Source organism: Siphateles boraxobius, unplaced genomic scaffold, assembly GCF_051911475.1.
Source record: "Siphateles boraxobius isolate OS27281-9 unplaced genomic scaffold, OSU_SipBor_1 77, whole genome shotgun sequence".
NCBI classification, from domain to species: domain Eukaryota; kingdom Metazoa; phylum Chordata; class Actinopteri; order Cypriniformes; family Leuciscidae; genus Siphateles; species Siphateles boraxobius.
This window is the reverse complement of record NW_027509205.1, coordinates 140,202-155,735: the sequence shown is the minus strand read 5'-3', so window position 1 is coordinate 155,735 and position 15,534 is coordinate 140,202. Positions and strand designations below refer to the sequence as shown.

Below are 15,534 nucleotides of genomic sequence, written 5' to 3'. Positions count from 1 at the left end.
AGTCCCTGAGCTTCTTCAAAAACCCTTAAAAAGTCTCTGAGATTCTTCAGAAAGCATGAAAGAGTTTGAGTTTTTTCAAAAGTTGTTCTTAGTTTTCTTCACTAATGGTCTAACCTTTTAAATAGCCCAATTTTGGCAGCAGTTTTCGCTTACGGCCATACCACCTTGGGCACGCCCGATCTCGTCTGATCTCGGAAGCTAAGCAGGGTCGGGCCTGGTTAGTACTTGGATGGGAGACCGCCTGGGAATACCAGGTGCTGTAAGCTTTTTAAAAAAAAAAAAGAGTGCCTGAGCTTCAAAAAGCCTTAAAAAGTCTCTGAGATTCTTCAGAAAGCATGAAAGAGTTTGAGTTTTTTCAAAAGTTGTTCTTAGTTTTCTTCACTAATGGTCTAAGCTTTTAAATAAGGCCTGGTTAGTACTTGGATGGGAGGCCGCATGGGAATACTAGGTGTTGTAAGCTTTTTTAAGAAAAAAAAAAGAGTCCCTGAGCTTCTTCAAAAAGCCTTAAAAAGTCTCTGAGATTCTTCAGAAAGCATGAAAGAGTTTGAGTTTTTTCAAAAGTTGTTCTTAGTTTTCTTCACTAATGGTCTAACCTTTTAAATAGCCCAATTTTGGCAGCAGTTTTCGCTTACGGCCATACCACCTTGGGGCACTGTTGAGCAACCAGGAAGTGGTGTGTCTGCAAAACCAAGAGGTTCTCTGATTTTTTGTTTGTTTTATGGTTTTTTTGTTTAAAAGTTTGTGTTAGTTTTTTTGTAGTATAGTTTTGTTTTTTTGTTTTAAACCACAAACCAGCAGCTGCGTGCTGCCTGGGGAGTGGTTTTTGTTTTGTTTTTTTCGTTAGAATGAGTGATACGGACAGACTACTCGGCATCAACACGGAAATGGCGGCAGAAACTGAAATGGCAAAAGAACAAAGGACTGAATTAAGACAACGAGAAAAGATCATAAGCAACACCAAAAGACTATACAAGAAGGAGGCAACAATAACTATTGATGTGAGTGAAACAAGAGATGGCAATGGAGAGAATATCATCAAAGCAATAACAAAGAAAATCGGTGTGGAAGGAATTTTGGCAGTGCGCCCAAAACAACAGAAACAATATGAGGTAACAATGGAAAATGAGGATTTATGTGATGAACTGTTAAACGGACTGGAGATTAATGGACAAATGTGTGAAGTGAAGAAGTTGGAAGACAGGGAGTATGTAGTATCGTTTATGCATCTACCCGTTTATCTGGAGGACGAGGAAATCATAACAAAACTGGAGGGGTGGGGAGTTATCCCCGTCTCAACTGTAAAGAGGAGATACTATCCAGGCACGGGCATTGAAGATGGCACAAGGTTCATTAAGGCAAAATTCCCAAGAGAGGTTGCGTCACTTCCATACAGTACGCGGTTTGAGACAGCAGAGGGAACTCAGCATTTTCGGGTGATACACAATAAGCAGGTTAAAACCTGCCGGTTGTGTATGAGCCCGGAGCATATCCTGAAAGACTGTCCAGATTTCAAGTGTCGCAAATGTGAGGAGCATGGCCACTTTGCACGGGAATGCAATGCAGTGAAGTGCCCAGACTGTTTTAAAACACTAAACAAATGTGAATGCTGGATGCAGAACAACGAGGAAGAGGAGGAGCAACAAGTGAACGGGCAGATGCATAACGATACTACAGAAACTCAAGAAACAAACAAAAAGGAAGAACAATATGAGACAACAGGAGGAGAGAAACAAGGGACTAGTAAAGAACAAGAAAATGAGGAGCAACAGGAAGTAGGAGATCAAGAGGAAAGAATGGAGGAAGATGAATCAACAGAAGAAACAATATCAAGGGGAGAAGAACTGAATGAAGTAAAACTGGCACGAGATGAAGGAAAGAAGAACCAAACGGAGGCACAAAATGACAGAGAACTGGGAATAATGCCACGAAGAAAACAACAGAAGGTAACACCTAATTTAGAACTGGCAAAAAGAAAAAGACTTAAACAATTAGATAATACGGTTGAGGGGTTGAGAAGGGAAGACGGAGAAGATAATCAAGAATGAACGTTTTTAATTATTTATTTTTGTACAGTATGGTTTTAAATTTGGTATGTTGGAATGCAAGAGGTTTAATCGGTAAAAGGAAATTTGAAATGTTAAATGAACTATGTAAAAAACAAGATGTGATAATTTTACAAGAAACAAACTGGAAAGAAGAAATGATAGAGGATGTGAAAAATAGATGGAAAGGGCAAATATTTTATAATAATGGTGATGGAAGGTTGGGAAGAGGGGTAGCAATTTTAATAAGAGAAAATGTTGAAATTAATTCATGTGAAGTATATAATGACAAAAAAGGCAAATGTAATGGGATTAAAATTACACAAGGTGATAATGAATTTGTGATAATTAACTTGCATGCACCTACGCATGAGGGAGAAAAAAGGGAATTTTTTGAGGGAATTAGGATTTTAACAAAGAAATGGAATAATTTAATTTTAGTTGGGGATTTTAATACAGTTTTTAGTAAAATTGACATGGCGGATGGGATGGTTTTTAAAACAGATGTGGGAAGGAAAGTGTTAAAAGAGATGATGGAGGAGAGAAATTTGATTGATGTCTGGAGAGATGAAAATGAAAGAAAAAGAGACTTTTCCAGAAGACAATTAGTAGGGAATTTCATGTGTCAGACAAGAATAGATTTTATTTTGAGTGTAAGGGAAATGGAATGTTTTCTGGAGGAAATTTGTTATAAGGATACCAGCTTGAGTGATCATAAGATGCTTTTATGGAAAATTGATTTTAGTAGAGAAAAAAAAGGGCCTGGTGTGTGGATTTTAAATTCAAGAATACTGGCAAATGAAAGTTACAGAATAGGAATTGAAGGAATATTAGAAAAAGAGAAAGAGGATGGAATGTACTTTGAAGATAAAAGATTGTGGTGGCAAAATGTAAAATATGAAATAAAGAAATATTCTATGAATTACAGTAAACTGGTACAGAGGGTCAAAAAAGCAAAAGAGGTAAAAATAAGGGCAAAGCTAAGAGACGAGACAAATAAAAGTAAAGTACAGATAGAACAGATAATACGGTGGGAAGAAGAGCTAAGGAAATTTGAGGAAGAAAAGTGTAAAGGAGCAATATTAAGAAGTAAGGCAAAATATACAATTGAAGGAGAGAAATGTACAAAATTTTTCTTTGGTTTAGAAAAAAACAGAAGAAAAGCGGAAATGATAAAAGAATTACAAAATAAAAAAGGAGAAATAGTGAAGGACATAAAAGGGATTTTAAAAGAAGTAAAAGAGTATTATGGAGAACTTTTTGGAACAAAAGGAATAGATGAAAAAGAGAAAAACCTATTACTAGAGTGTGTTACGGCTAAAGTAAGTAAAGAGGATAAGGAAGAATGTGAAAAAGAAATTAGCAAAGAGGAAATTATACAAGCTATAAATAGTTTAAAAGGAAGGAAAAGCCCAGGCACGGATGGGATAGTAAATGAATTCTATAAAGTTTTTAAAGAGAGAATAAGTGAAATTTTACAAGAAGTATATCAGGAGATTTTTAAGAAAGGGGAAATTGACCAGAGGATGAGTATGGGATTGATGAAATTGATTTATAAAAGGAAAGGAAGTAAAAATATTTTAAATAATTTTAGGCCAATAACAATGTTAAATACAGATTTGAAAATACTAGCTAAGGTTCTTGCAAACAGACTTAAAAATGTTTTACCAACAGTTATAATGACTAACCAAGCGTATGGGGTGAGAGGGAGAGATATTGCAGATATTACAGGTGGTATAAGAGACATAATAAGTTATTTAAATGAAACACAGGAGGATGGATATGTTGTTAATTTAGATTTTGAAAAGGCTTTTGATAGGGTAGAACATGGGTTTTTATTTTCAATTTTAGAACATTTTGGGTTTGGGAAAAATTTTAATGATTGGATAAAGATTTTATATAAAAATGTAATGACAAGAGTAAAGTGTAATGGGTTTTTAACTGAACCTTTTAGAATAACCAGGTCTATTAGACAAGGATGTCCACTTTCTGCACAGCTGTATACTTTGGTAGCAGAACCTATAGGATTAATGATTAAAAAAGATGAATGTATAAAAGGTATTAGAATAGAAGAAGGCAAAGAAGAAAAAAGGATATTTCAGTATGCAGATGACACAACGTTGTTTTTAAAAGATTTAGAAAGTGTGAAGGAAGTAATGAGAAAAGTAGAGAGATATGGAAAAGGAACAGGAGCAAGAGTGAATGAAGAAAAGACAGTGTACATGAGGTTTGGAAGGGTACCAAATTTGGTTGGGGTTGTACATTTTGAGGAAGTAAAAGAAACAAAAATTTTGGGGGTGACTTTAGGGAAAGATGAGAAGGGGGCAAGAGAAAGAATGTTTGAAATGATGGTGGGAGAAATGGAGAGGAGATTAATTTTTTGGAGGGGAAGGATGTTAAGTTTGAAAGGGAAAATTTTAGTGGTAAATGCATTAATGTTATCTAAAATGTGGTATATTTTAACTGTTAGTGCAACACCAAGATGGGTGGAAATGAGACTGAAAAGATGCGTGACAGAATTCGTTTGGGAGAAAAAACCCCCAAGAGTTGCATATAACACTTTGATTGGACAGACAGATAAAGGAGGGATGGGGTTAGCTGATGTAGAACTAAAGAAGAAAAGTATGAGGATCAAAGTGGTGAAAAAATATATAGATGAAGAGGAAAAGGGGGAATGGAAAGAAACAATGAAATATTTTTTGAACAAATGTGGGGAGGTGAAATTGGGGGATAGTGTTTTATGGATGAAAATGAAGGAGTGGATGTTTAAAGGAGTACCAGAATTTTATAAGGAAGTTTTAAAAGCTTGGGGTTTTTTCCTCTCTAAGGTGGATTTTAAGCCAGCGGAGAGAGAAGAGATTTTAAACCAACCATTGTTTTTTAATAAAAATATTGTGAATAATGGGAAGGAAATGTTTTTTAAAAAATGGTGGGCGGTTGGAATTTCAAGAGTAAGAGATATATTGTATGAAATAAGGGACGGATTTTTACCAATGCAAGTGATCATTGATGAGTTAGAGGAGGCAAAGGAAGAGTATGATATAAGTTGTGTAAAGAAACAATATGAAGAGATGAAAAATGCAATACCTAATGAGTGGCTGAATAAAATACAGAGTGGGGAGAGAAGAAAGAAGGGAGAATTGAAATGTTTTTTTATAAATCAGGGTAAAAGAATGGAGTTAAAATTGGGGAATATGAAAATGTTTTATCATGTTTTTATGGAAGAGGCTTTTAAAAAGCCGAATTCAAATGAGATGTGGTTGAGACATTTTAATGGTTTGAGTGAGAAAGAAATATGGAAAAATATGAGAGGGGTTTTAATAAGCACAGAATTGGAAAGCTTGGATTATTTTATTAGGCATAATGTTATTTATTCAGAAATGAGACTGTGTTTAATGAAAAAAGAGCTAAATGCATTGTGTAAGGTGTGTAAAAAACAAGATGAAGGTTTGCTGCATTTGTTTTTACTGTGTGAAAAATTAAGTGCCTTTTTAAAAATGGTAAAGAATATGATAAATGAGCTAAGGGAAAAAACAGAAGAGGGAGATTGGCAAAGAATTTTGATGTTAGGAATGGAGGAGAAGTGTAAAAACAAAGAGGTTATAAATCTTTTATTTATGCTTGCAAGAAAGGCTATTTGGAAAAGAAGGAATATAGTTAAAATTAGAGATGTTGCGATAGATGTGTGGATTCTATATAAAAATATGGTGAAAGACTATATGTTAACACTCTATAACTATTGGAGATTGGAGGGAAAAGAAGAAGTGTTTTTTAAAATGTACACAAATGAAGTGGGAAATATATTTAAGAAATATAAAATAGAACTAGACATATAAAGGAGGCAAAGAATTTAAGATCTGGTTGGGGAAAACTGTAACAAATATTTCTGAGATCAAGTTGTTTTTAATGAGAATTGTCTGTATTTGTGCACTTTGTTCTGTATTGTTTTAAGAATTTTTAATAAAAAAAAAACAAAAAAAAAAAAAACAAAAAAGGCACGCCCGATCTCGTCTGATCTCGGAAGCTAAGCAGGGTCGGGCCTGGTTAGTACTTGGATGGGAGACCGCCTGGGAATACCAGGTGCTGTAAGCTTTTTAAAAAAAAAGTGCCTGAGTGCCTGAGCTTCAAAAAGCCTTAAAAAGTCTCTGAGATTCTTCAGAAAGCATGAAAGAGTTTGAGTTTTTTCAAAAGTTCTTCTTAGTCTTCTTCACTAATGGTCTAAGCTTTTAAATAAGGCCTGGTTAGTACTTGGATGGGAGGCCGCATGGGAATACTAGGTGTTGTAAGCTTTTTTAAGAAAAAAAAAAAAGAGTCCCTGAGCTTCTTCAAAAAGCCTTAAAAAGTCTCTGAGATTCTTCAGAAAGCATGAAAGAGTTTGAGTTTTTTCAAAAGTTCTTCTTAGTCTTCTTCACTAATGGTCTAAGCTTTTAAATAAGGCCTGGTTAGTACTTGGATGGGAGGCCGCATGGGAATACTAGGTGTTGTAAGCTTTTTTAAGAAAAAAAAAAGAGTCCCTGAGCTTCTTCAAAAAGCCTTAAAAAGTCTCTGAGATTCTTCAGAAAGCATGAAAGAGTTTGAGTTTTTTCAAAAGTTGTTCTTAGTTTTCTTCACTAATGGTCTAACCTTTTAAATAGCCCAATTTTGGCAGCAGTTTTCGCTTACGGCCATACCACCTTGGGCACGCCCGATCTCGTCTGATCTCGGAAGCTAAGCAGGGTCGGGCCTGGTTAGTACTTGGATGGGAGACCGCCTGGGAATACCAGGTGCTGTAAGCTTTTAAAAAAAAAAAAAAAGAGTGCCTGAGCTTCAAAAAGCCTTAAAAAGTCTCTGAGATTCTTCAGAAAGCATGAAAGAGTTTGAGTTTTTTCAAAAGTTCTTCTTAGTCTTCTTCACTTATGGTCTAAGCTTTTAAATAAGGCCTGGTTAGTACTTGGATGGGAGACCGCATGGGAATACTAGGTGTTGTAAGCTTTTTTAAGAAAAAAAAAAAGAGTCCCTGAGCTTCTTCAAAAAGCCTTAAAAAGTCTCTGAGATTCTTCAGAAAGCATGAAAGAGTTTGAGTTTTTTCAAAAGTTCTTCTTAGTCTTCTTCACTAATGGTCTAAGCTTTTAAATAAGGCCTGGTTAGTACTTGGATGGGAGGCCGCATGGGAATACTAGGTGTTGTAAGCTTTTTTAAGAAAAAAAAAAAAGAGTCCCTGAGCTTCTTCAAAAACCCTTAAAAAGTCTCTGAGATTCTTCAGAAAGCATGAAAGAGTTTGAGTTTTTTCAAAAGTTGTTCTTAGTTTTCTTCACTAATGGTCTAACCTTTTAAATAGCCCAATTTTGGCAGCAGTTTTCGCTTACGGCCATACCACCTTGGGCACGCCCGATCTCGTCTGATCTCGGAAGCTAAGCAGGGTCGGGCCTGGTTAGTACTTGGATGGGAGACCGCCTGGGAATACCAGGTGCTGTAAGCTTTTTTAAAAAAAAAAAGAGTGCCTGAGCTTCAAAAAGCCTTAAAAAGTCTCTGAGATTCTTCAGAAAGCATGAAAGAGTTTGAGTTTTTTCAAAAGTTCTTCTTAGTCTTCTTCACTAATGGTCTAAGCTTTTAAATAAGGCCTGGTTAGTACTTGGATGGGAGGCCGCATGGGAATACTAGGTGTTGTAAGCTTTTTTAAGAAAAAAAAAAAGAGTCCCTGAGCTTCTTCAAAAAGCCTTAAAAAGTCTCTGAGATTCTTCAGAAAGCATGAAAGAGTTTGAGTTTTTTCAAAAGTTGTTCTTAGTTTTCTTCACTAATGGTCTAACCTTTTAAATAGCCCAATTTTGGCAGCAGTTTTCGCTTACGGCCATACCACCTTGGGCACGCCCGATCTCGTCTGATCTCGGAAGCTAAGCAGGGTCGGGCCTGGTTAGTACTTGGATGGGAGACCGCCTGGGAATACCAGGTGCTGTAAGCTTTTTAAAAAAAAAGTGCCTGAGTGCCTGAGCTTCAAAAAGCCTTAAAAAGTCTCTGAGATTCTTCAGAAAGCATGAAAGAGTTTGAGTTTTTTCAAAAGTTCTTCTTAGTCTTCTTCACTAATGGTCTAAGCTTTTAAATAAGGCCTGGTTAGTACTTGGATGGGAGGCCGCATGGGAATACTAGGTGTTGTAAGCTTTTTTAAGAAAAAAAAAAAAGAGTCCCTGAGCTTCTTCAAAAAGCCTTAAAAAGTCTCTGAGATTCTTCAGAAAGCATGAAAGAGTTTGAGTTTTTTCAAAAGTTCTTCTTAGTCTTCTTCACTAATGGTCTAAGCTTTTAAATAAGGCCTGGTTAGTACTTGGATGGGAGGCCGCATGGGAATACTAGGTGTTGTAAGCTTTTTTAAGAAAAAAAAAAAGAGTCCCTGAGCTTCTTCAAAAAGCCTTAAAAAGTCTCTGAGATTCTTCAGAAAGCATGAAAGAGTTTGAGTTTTTTCAAAAGTTGTTCTTAGTTTTCTTCACTAATGGTCTAACCTTTTAAATAGCCCAATTTTGGCAGCAGTTTTCGCTTACGGCCATACCACCTTGGGCACGCCCGATCTCGTCTGATCTCGGAAGCTAAGCAGGGTCGGGCCTGGTTAGTACTTGGATGGGAGACCGCCTGGGAATACCAGGTGCTGTAAGCTTTTAAAAAAAAAAAAAAAAAAAGAGTGCCTGAGCTTCAAAAAGCCTTAAAAAGTCTCTGAGATTCTTCAGAAAGCATGAAAGAGTTTGAGTTTTTTCAAAAGTTCTTCTTAGTCTTCTTCACTAATGGTCTAAGCTTTTAAATAAGGCCTGGTTAGTACTTGGATGGGAGGCCGCATGGGAATACTAGGTGTTGTAAGCTTTTTTAAGAAAAAAAAAAAAGAGTCCCTGAGCTTCTTCAAAAACCCTTAAAAAGTCTCTGAGATTCTTCAGAAAGCATGAAAGAGTTTGAGTTTTTTCAAAAGTTGTTCTTAGTTTTCTTCACTAATGGTCTAACCTTTTAAATAGCCCAATTTTGGCAGCAGTTTTCGCTTACGGCCATACCACCTTGGGCATGCCCGATCTCGTCTGATCTCGGAAGCTAAGCAGGGTCGGGCCTGCTTAGTACTTGGATGGGAGACCGCCTGGGAATACAAGGTGCTGTAAGCTTTTAAAAAAAAAAAAAGAGTGCCTGAGCTTCAAAAAGCCTTAAAAAGTCTCTGAGATTCTTCAGAAAGCATGAAAGAGTTTGAGTTTTTTCAAAAGTTGTTCTTAGTTTTCTTCACTAATGGTCTAAGCTTTTAAATAAGGCCTGGTTAGTACTTGGATGGGAGGCCGCATGGGAATACTAGGTGTTGTAAGCTTTTTTAAGAAAAAAAAAAAAGAGTCCCTGAGCTTCTTCAAAAAGCCTTAAAAAGTCTCTGAGATTCTTCAGAAAGCATGAAAGAGTTTGAGTTTTTTCAAAAGTTGTTCTTAGTTTTCTTCACTAATGGTCTAACCTTTTAAATAGCCCAATTTTGGCAGCAGTTTTCGCTTACGGCCATACCACCTTGGGCACGCCCGATCTCGTCTGATCTCGGAAGCTAAGCAGGGTCGGGCCTGGTTAGTACTTGGATGGGAGACCGCCTGGGAATACCAGGTGCTGTAAGCTTTAAAAAAAAAAAAAAAAGAGTGCCTGAGCTTCAAAAAGCCTTAAAAAGTCTCTGAGATTCTTCAGAAAGCATGAAAGAGTTTGAGTATTTTCAAAAGTTGTTCTTAGTTTTCTTCACTAATGGTCTAACCTTTTAAATAGCCCAATTTTGGCAGCAGTTTTCGCTTACGGCCATACCACCTTGGGCACGCCTGATCTCGTCTGATCTCGGAAGCTAAGCAGGGTCGGGCCTGGTTAGTACTTGGATGGGAGACCGCCTGGGAATACCAGGTGCTGTACGCTTTTAAAAAAAGAAAAAAAAAAAAAGAGTGCCTGAGCTTCAAAAAGCCTTAAAAAGTCTCTGAGATTCTTCAGAAAGCATGAAAGAGTTTGAGTTTTTTCAAAAGTTCTTCTTAGTCTTCTTCACTAATGGTCTAAGCTTTTAAATAAGGCCTGGTTAGTACTTGGATGGGAGGCCGCATGGGAATACTAGGTGTTGTAAGCTTTTTTAAGAAAAAAAAAAAAGAGTCCCTGAGCTTCTTCAAAAACCCTTAAAAAGTCTCTGAGATTCTTCAGAAAGCATGAAAGAGTTTGAGTTTTTTCAAAAGTTGTTCTTAGTTTTCTTCACTAATGGTCTAACCTTTTAAATAGCCTAATTTTGGCAGCAGTTTTCGCTTACGGCCATACCACCTTGGGCACGCCCGATCTCGTCTGATCTCGGAAGCTAAGCAGGGTCGGGCCTGGTTAGTACTTGGATGGGAGACCGCCTGGGAATACCAGGTGCTGTAAGCTTTTAAAAAAAAAAAAAGAGTGCCTGAGCTTCAAAAAGCCTTAAAAAGTCTCTGAGATTCTTCAGAAAGCATGAAAGAGTTTGAGTTTTTTCAAAAGTTGTTCTTAGTTTTCTTCACTAATGGTCTAACCTTTTAAATAGCCCAATTTTGGCAGCAGTATTCGCTTACGGCCATACCACCTTGGGCACGCCCGATCTCGTCTGATCTCGGAAGCTAAGCAGGGTCGGGCCTGGTTAGTACTTGGATGGGAGACCGCCTGGGAATACCAGGTGCTGTAATCTTTTAAAAAAAAAAAAAAAAAAAAGAGTGCCTGAGCTTCAAAAAGCCTTAAAAAGTCTCTGAGATTCTTCAGAAAGCATGAAAGAGTTTGAGTTTTTTCAAAAGTTCTTCTTAGTCTTCTTCACTAATGGTCTAAGCTTTTAAATAAGGCCTGGTTAGTACTTGGATGGGAGGCCGCATGGGAATACTAGGTGTTGTAAGCTTTTTTAAGAAAAAAAAAAAAGAGTCCCTGAGCTTCTTCAAAAACCCTTAAAAAGTCTCTGAGATTCTTCAGAAAGCATGAAAGAGTTTGAGTTTTTTCAAAAGTTGTTCTTAGTTTTCTTCACTAATGGTCTAACCTTTTAAATAGCCCAATTTTGGCAGCAGTTTTCGCTTACGGCCATACCACCTTGGGCACGCCCGATCTCGTCTGATCTCGGAAGCTAAGCAGGGTCGGGCCTGGTTAGTACTTGGATGGGAGACCGCCTGGGAATACCAGGTGCTGTAAGCTTTTTAAAAAAAAAAAAAGAGTGCCTGAGCTTCAAAAAGCCTTAAAAAGTCTCTGAGATTCTTCAGAAAGCATGAAAGAGTTTGAGTTTTTTCAAAAGTTGTTCTTAGTTTTCTTCACTAATGGTCTAACCTTTTAAATAGCCCAATTTTGGCAGCAGTTTTCGCTTACGGCCATACCACCTTGGGCACGCCCGATCTCGTCTGATCTCGGAAGCTAAGCAGGGTCGGGCCTGGTTAGTACTTGGATGGGAGGCCGCATGGGAATACTAGGTGTTGTAAGCTTTTTTAAGAAAAAAAAAAAAGAGTCCCTGAGCTTCTTCAAAAACCCTTAAAAAGTCTCTGAGATTCTTCAGAAAGCATGAAAGAGTTTGAGTTTTTTCAAAAGTTGTTCTTAGTTTTCTTCACTAATGGTCTAACCTTTTAAATAGCCCAATTTTGGCAGCAGTTTTCGCTTACGGCCATACCACCTTGGGCACGCCCGATCTCGTCTGATCTCGGAAGCTAAGCAGGGTCGGGCCTGGTTAGTACTTGGATGGGAGACCGCCTGGGAATACCAGGTGCTGTAAGCTTTTTAAAAAAAAAAAAGAGTGCCTGAGCTTCAAAAAGCCTTAAAAAGTCTCTGAGATTCTTCAGAAAGCATGAAAGAGTTTGAGTTTTTTCAAAAGTTGTTCTTAGTTTTCTTCACTAATGGTCTAACCTTTTAAATAGCCCAATTTTGGCAGCAGTTTTCGCTTACGGCCATACCACCTTGGGCACGCCCGATCTCGTCTGATCTCGGAAGCTAAGCAGGGTCGGGCCTGGTTAGTACTTGGATGGGAGACCGCCTGGGAATACCAGGTGCTGTAAGCTTTTAAAAAAAAAAAAAAAAAAAAAAAAGAGTGCCTGAGCTTCAAAAAGCCTTAAAAAGTCTCTGAGATTCTTCAGAAAGCATGAAAGAGTTTGAGTTTTTTCAAAAGTTCTTCTTAGTCTTCTTCACTAATGGTCTAAGCTTTTAAATAAGGCCTGGTTAGTACTTGGATGGGAGGCCGCATGGGAATACTAGGTGTTGTAAGCTTTTTTAAGAAAAAAAAAAAAGAGTCCCTGAGCTTCTTCAAAAACCCTTAAAAAGTCTCTGAGATTCTTCAGAAAGCATGAAAGAGTTTGAGTTTTTTCAAAAGTTGTTCTTAGTTTTCTTCACTAATGGTCTAACCTTTTAAATAGCCCAATTTTGGCAGCAGTTTTAGCTTACGGCCATACCACCTTGGGCACGCCCGATCTCGTCTGATCTCGGAAGCTAAGCAGGGTCGGGCCTGGTTAGTACTTGGATGGGAGACCGCCTGGGAATACCAGGTGCTGTAAGCTTTTAAAAAAAAAAAAAAGAGTGCCTGAGCTTCAAAAAGCCTTAAAAAGTCTCTGAGATTCTTCAGAAAGCATGAAAGAGTTTGAGTTTTTTCAAAAGTTGTTCTTAGTTTTCTTCACTAATGGTCTAACCTTTTAAATAGCCCAATTTTGGCAGCAGTATTCGCTTACGGCCATACCACCTTGGGCACGCCCGATCTCGTCTGATCTCGGAAGCTAAGCAGGGTCGGGCCTGGTTAGTACTTGGATGGGAGACCGCCTGGGAATACCAGGTGCTGTAAGCTTTTAAAAAAAAAAAAAAGAGTCCCTGAGCTTCAAAAAGCCTTAAAAAGTCTCTGAGATTCTTCAGAAAGCATGAAAGAGTTTGAGTTTTTTCAAAAGTTCTTCTTAGTCTTCTTCACTAATGGTCTAAGCTTTTAAATAAGGCCTGGTTAGTACTTGGATGGGAGGCCGCATGGGAATACTAGGTGTTGTAAGCTTTTTTAAGAAAAAAAAAAAAGAGTCCCTGAGCTTCTTCAAAAAGCCTTAAAAAGTCTCTGAGATTCTTCAGAAAGCATGAAAGAGCTTGAGTTTTTTCAAAAGTTGTTCTTAGTTTTCTTCACTAATGGTCTAACCTTTTAAATAGCCCAATTTTGGCAGCAGTTTTAGCTTACGGCCATACCACCTTGGGCACGCCCGATCTCGTCTGATCTCGGAAGCTAAGCAGGGTCGGGCCTGGTTAGTACTTGGATGGGAGACCGCCTGGGAATACCAGGTGCTGTAAGCTTTTAAAAAAAAAAAAAAAAAAAAAAAGAGTGCCTGAGCTTCAAAAAGCCTTAAAAAGTCTCTGAGATTCTTCAGAAAGCATGAAAGAGTTTGAGTTTTTTCAAAAGTTCTTCTTAGTCTTCTTCACTAATGGTCTAAGCTTTTAAATAAGGCCTGGTTAGTACTTGGATGGGAGGGCGCATGGGAATACTAGGTGTTGTAAGCTTTTTTAAGAAAAAAAAAAAAGAGTCCCTGAGCTTCTTCAAAAAGCCTTAAAAAGTCTCTGAGATTCTTCAGAAAGCAAGAAAGAGCTTGAGTTTTTTCAAAAGTTGTTCTTAGTTTTCTTCACTAATGGTCTAACCTTTTAAATAGCCCAATTTTGGCAGCAGTTTTAGCTTACGGCCATACCACCTTGGGCACGCCCGATCTCGTCTGATCTCGGAAGCTAAGCAGGGTCGGGCCTGGTTAGTACTTGGATGGGAGACCGCCTGGGAATACCAGGTGCTGTAAGCTTTTAAAAAAAAAAAAAAGAGTCCCTGAGCTTCAAAAAGCCTTAAAAAGTCTCTGAGATTCTTCAGAAAGCATGAAAGAGTTTGAGTTTTTTCAAAAGTTGTTCTTAGTTTTCTTCACTAATGGTCTAACCTTTTAAATAGCCCAATTTTGGCAGCAGTTTTCGCTTACGGCCATACCACCTTGGGCACGCCCGATCTCGTCTGATCTCGGAAGCTAAGCAGGGTCGGGCCTGGTTAGTACTTGGATGGGAGACCGCCTGGGAATACCAGGTGCTGTAAGCTTTTAAAAAAAAAAAATAAAAAAAAAAGAGTGCCTGAGCTTCAAAAAGCCTTAAAAAGTCTCTGAGATTCTTCAGAAAGCATGAAAGAGTTTGAGTTTTTTTCAAAAGTTCTTCTTAGTCTTCTTCACTAATGGTCTAAGCTTTTAAATAAGGCCTGGTTAGTACTTGGATGGGAGGCCGCATGGGAATACTAGGTGTTGTAAGCTTTTTTAAGAAAAAAAAAAAAGAGTCCCTGAGCTTCTTCAAAAAGCCTTAAAAAGTCTCTGAGATTCTTCAGAAAGCATGAAAGAGTTTGAGTTTTTTCAAAAGTTCTTCTTAGTCTTCTTCACTAATGGTCTAAGCTTTTAAATAAGGCCTGGTTAGTACTTGGATGGGAGGCCGCATGGGAATACTAGGTGTTGTAAGCTTTTTTAAGAAAAAAAAAAGAGTCCCTGAGCTTCTTCAAAAAGCCTTAAAAAGTCTCTGAGATTCTTCAGAAAGCATGAAAGAGTTTGAGTTTTTTCAAAAGTTGTTCTTAGTTTTCTTCACTAATGGTCTAACCTTTTAAATAGCCCAATTTTGGCAGCAGTTTTCGCTTACGGCCATACCACCTTGGGCACGCCCGATCTCGTCTGATCTCGGAAGCTAAGCAGGGTCGGGCCTGGTTAGTACTTGGATGGGAGACCGCCTGGGAATACCAGGTGCTGTAAGCTTTTAAAAAAAAAAAAAAAGAGTGCCTGAGCTTCAAAAAGCCTTAAAAAGTCTCTGAGATTCTTCAGAAAGCATGAAAGAGTTTGAGTTTTTTCAAAAGTTCTTCTTAGTCTTCTTCACTTATGGTCTAAGCTTTTAAATAAGGCCTGGTTAGTACTTGGATGGGAGACCGCATGGGAATACTAGGTGTTGTAAGCTTTTTTAAGAAAAAAAAAAAGAGTCCCTGAGCTTCTTCAAAAAGCCTTAAAAAGTCTCTGAGATTCTTCAGAAAGCATGAAAGAGTTTGAGTTTTTTCAAAAGTTCTTCTTAGTCTTCTTCACTAATGGTCTAAGCTTTTAAATAAGGCCTGGTTAGTACTTGGATGGGAGGCCGCATGGGAATACTAGGTGTTGTAAGCTTTTTTAAGAAAAAAAAAAAAGAGTCCCTGAGCTTCTTCAAAAACCCTTAAAAAGTCTCTGAGATTCTTCAGAAAGCATGAAAGAGTTTGAGTTTTTTCAAAAGTTGTTCTTAGTTTTCTTCACTAATGGTCTAACCTTTTAAATAGCCCAATTTTGGCAGCAGTTTTCGCTTACGGCCATACCACCTTGGGCACGCCCGATCTCGTCTGATCTCGGAAGCTAAGCAGGGTCGGGCCTGGTTAGTACTTGGATGGGAGACCGCCTGGGAATACCAGGTGCTGTAAGCTTTTTTAAAAAAAAAAAGAGTGCCTGAGCTTCAAAAAGCCTTAAAAAGTCTCTGAGATTCTTCAGAAAGCATGAAAGAGTTTGAGTTTTTTCAAAAGTTCTTCTTAGTCTTCTTC

At 37.9% G+C, this 15,534-nt stretch overlaps 21 non-coding genes across 21 annotated transcripts; all 21 read left to right on the top strand.

The window, feature by feature from the left end:
- The first annotated feature begins 147 nt into the window (after window positions 1–147).
- LOC143727641 (5S ribosomal RNA) lies at window positions 148–266 on the top strand. The gene has a single exon (XR_013199632.1). It is a non-coding gene; the product is annotated as a 5S ribosomal RNA (ribosomal RNA).
- Window positions 267–6,698: 6,432 nt separating this feature from the next.
- LOC143727640 (5S ribosomal RNA) lies at window positions 6,699–6,817 on the top strand. Its single transcript, XR_013199631.1, has one exon. It is a non-coding gene; the product is annotated as a 5S ribosomal RNA (ribosomal RNA).
- A 564-nt stretch (window positions 6,818–7,381) lies between these two features.
- LOC143727638 (5S ribosomal RNA) lies at window positions 7,382–7,500 on the top strand. The gene has a single exon (XR_013199629.1). It is a non-coding gene; the product is annotated as a 5S ribosomal RNA (ribosomal RNA).
- Window positions 7,501–7,861: 361 nt separating this feature from the next.
- On the top strand, window positions 7,862–7,980 carry LOC143727637 (5S ribosomal RNA). Its single transcript, XR_013199628.1, has one exon. It is a non-coding gene; the product is annotated as a 5S ribosomal RNA (ribosomal RNA).
- A 565-nt stretch (window positions 7,981–8,545) lies between these two features.
- On the top strand, window positions 8,546–8,664 carry LOC143727636 (5S ribosomal RNA). Its single transcript, XR_013199627.1, has one exon. It is a non-coding gene; the product is annotated as a 5S ribosomal RNA (ribosomal RNA).
- A 368-nt stretch (window positions 8,665–9,032) lies between these two features.
- On the top strand, window positions 9,033–9,151 carry LOC143726447 (5S ribosomal RNA). Its single transcript, XR_013198694.1, has one exon. It is a non-coding gene; the product is annotated as a 5S ribosomal RNA (ribosomal RNA).
- Window positions 9,152–9,513: 362 nt separating this feature from the next.
- On the top strand, window positions 9,514–9,632 carry LOC143727635 (5S ribosomal RNA). The gene has a single exon (XR_013199626.1). It is a non-coding gene; the product is annotated as a 5S ribosomal RNA (ribosomal RNA).
- A 163-nt stretch (window positions 9,633–9,795) lies between these two features.
- On the top strand, window positions 9,796–9,914 carry LOC143726398 (5S ribosomal RNA). The gene has a single exon (XR_013198647.1). It is a non-coding gene; the product is annotated as a 5S ribosomal RNA (ribosomal RNA).
- Window positions 9,915–10,284: 370 nt separating this feature from the next.
- On the top strand, window positions 10,285–10,403 carry LOC143727634 (5S ribosomal RNA). Its single transcript, XR_013199625.1, has one exon. It is a non-coding gene; the product is annotated as a 5S ribosomal RNA (ribosomal RNA).
- Window positions 10,404–10,564: 161 nt separating this feature from the next.
- Window positions 10,565–10,683, top strand: LOC143726265 (5S ribosomal RNA). The gene has a single exon (XR_013198518.1). It is a non-coding gene; the product is annotated as a 5S ribosomal RNA (ribosomal RNA).
- A 369-nt stretch (window positions 10,684–11,052) lies between these two features.
- LOC143727633 (5S ribosomal RNA) lies at window positions 11,053–11,171 on the top strand. The gene has a single exon (XR_013199624.1). It is a non-coding gene; the product is annotated as a 5S ribosomal RNA (ribosomal RNA).
- A 162-nt stretch (window positions 11,172–11,333) lies between these two features.
- Window positions 11,334–11,452, top strand: LOC143726423 (5S ribosomal RNA). Its single transcript, XR_013198671.1, has one exon. It is a non-coding gene; the product is annotated as a 5S ribosomal RNA (ribosomal RNA).
- A 168-nt stretch (window positions 11,453–11,620) lies between these two features.
- Window positions 11,621–11,739, top strand: LOC143727632 (5S ribosomal RNA). Its single transcript, XR_013199623.1, has one exon. It is a non-coding gene; the product is annotated as a 5S ribosomal RNA (ribosomal RNA).
- A 161-nt stretch (window positions 11,740–11,900) lies between these two features.
- On the top strand, window positions 11,901–12,019 carry LOC143727631 (5S ribosomal RNA). The gene has a single exon (XR_013199622.1). It is a non-coding gene; the product is annotated as a 5S ribosomal RNA (ribosomal RNA).
- A 373-nt stretch (window positions 12,020–12,392) lies between these two features.
- LOC143727630 (5S ribosomal RNA) lies at window positions 12,393–12,511 on the top strand. The gene has a single exon (XR_013199621.1). It is a non-coding gene; the product is annotated as a 5S ribosomal RNA (ribosomal RNA).
- A 162-nt stretch (window positions 12,512–12,673) lies between these two features.
- On the top strand, window positions 12,674–12,792 carry LOC143727629 (5S ribosomal RNA). The gene has a single exon (XR_013199620.1). It is a non-coding gene; the product is annotated as a 5S ribosomal RNA (ribosomal RNA).
- Window positions 12,793–13,155: 363 nt separating this feature from the next.
- On the top strand, window positions 13,156–13,274 carry LOC143727627 (5S ribosomal RNA). Its single transcript, XR_013199618.1, has one exon. It is a non-coding gene; the product is annotated as a 5S ribosomal RNA (ribosomal RNA).
- Window positions 13,275–13,646: 372 nt separating this feature from the next.
- LOC143727626 (5S ribosomal RNA) lies at window positions 13,647–13,765 on the top strand. The gene has a single exon (XR_013199617.1). It is a non-coding gene; the product is annotated as a 5S ribosomal RNA (ribosomal RNA).
- A 162-nt stretch (window positions 13,766–13,927) lies between these two features.
- LOC143727625 (5S ribosomal RNA) lies at window positions 13,928–14,046 on the top strand. The gene has a single exon (XR_013199616.1). It is a non-coding gene; the product is annotated as a 5S ribosomal RNA (ribosomal RNA).
- Window positions 14,047–14,618: 572 nt separating this feature from the next.
- LOC143727624 (5S ribosomal RNA) lies at window positions 14,619–14,737 on the top strand. Its single transcript, XR_013199615.1, has one exon. It is a non-coding gene; the product is annotated as a 5S ribosomal RNA (ribosomal RNA).
- A 564-nt stretch (window positions 14,738–15,301) lies between these two features.
- On the top strand, window positions 15,302–15,420 carry LOC143727623 (5S ribosomal RNA). The gene has a single exon (XR_013199614.1). It is a non-coding gene; the product is annotated as a 5S ribosomal RNA (ribosomal RNA).
- The last annotated feature ends 114 nt before the right edge of the window (window positions 15,421–15,534 follow it).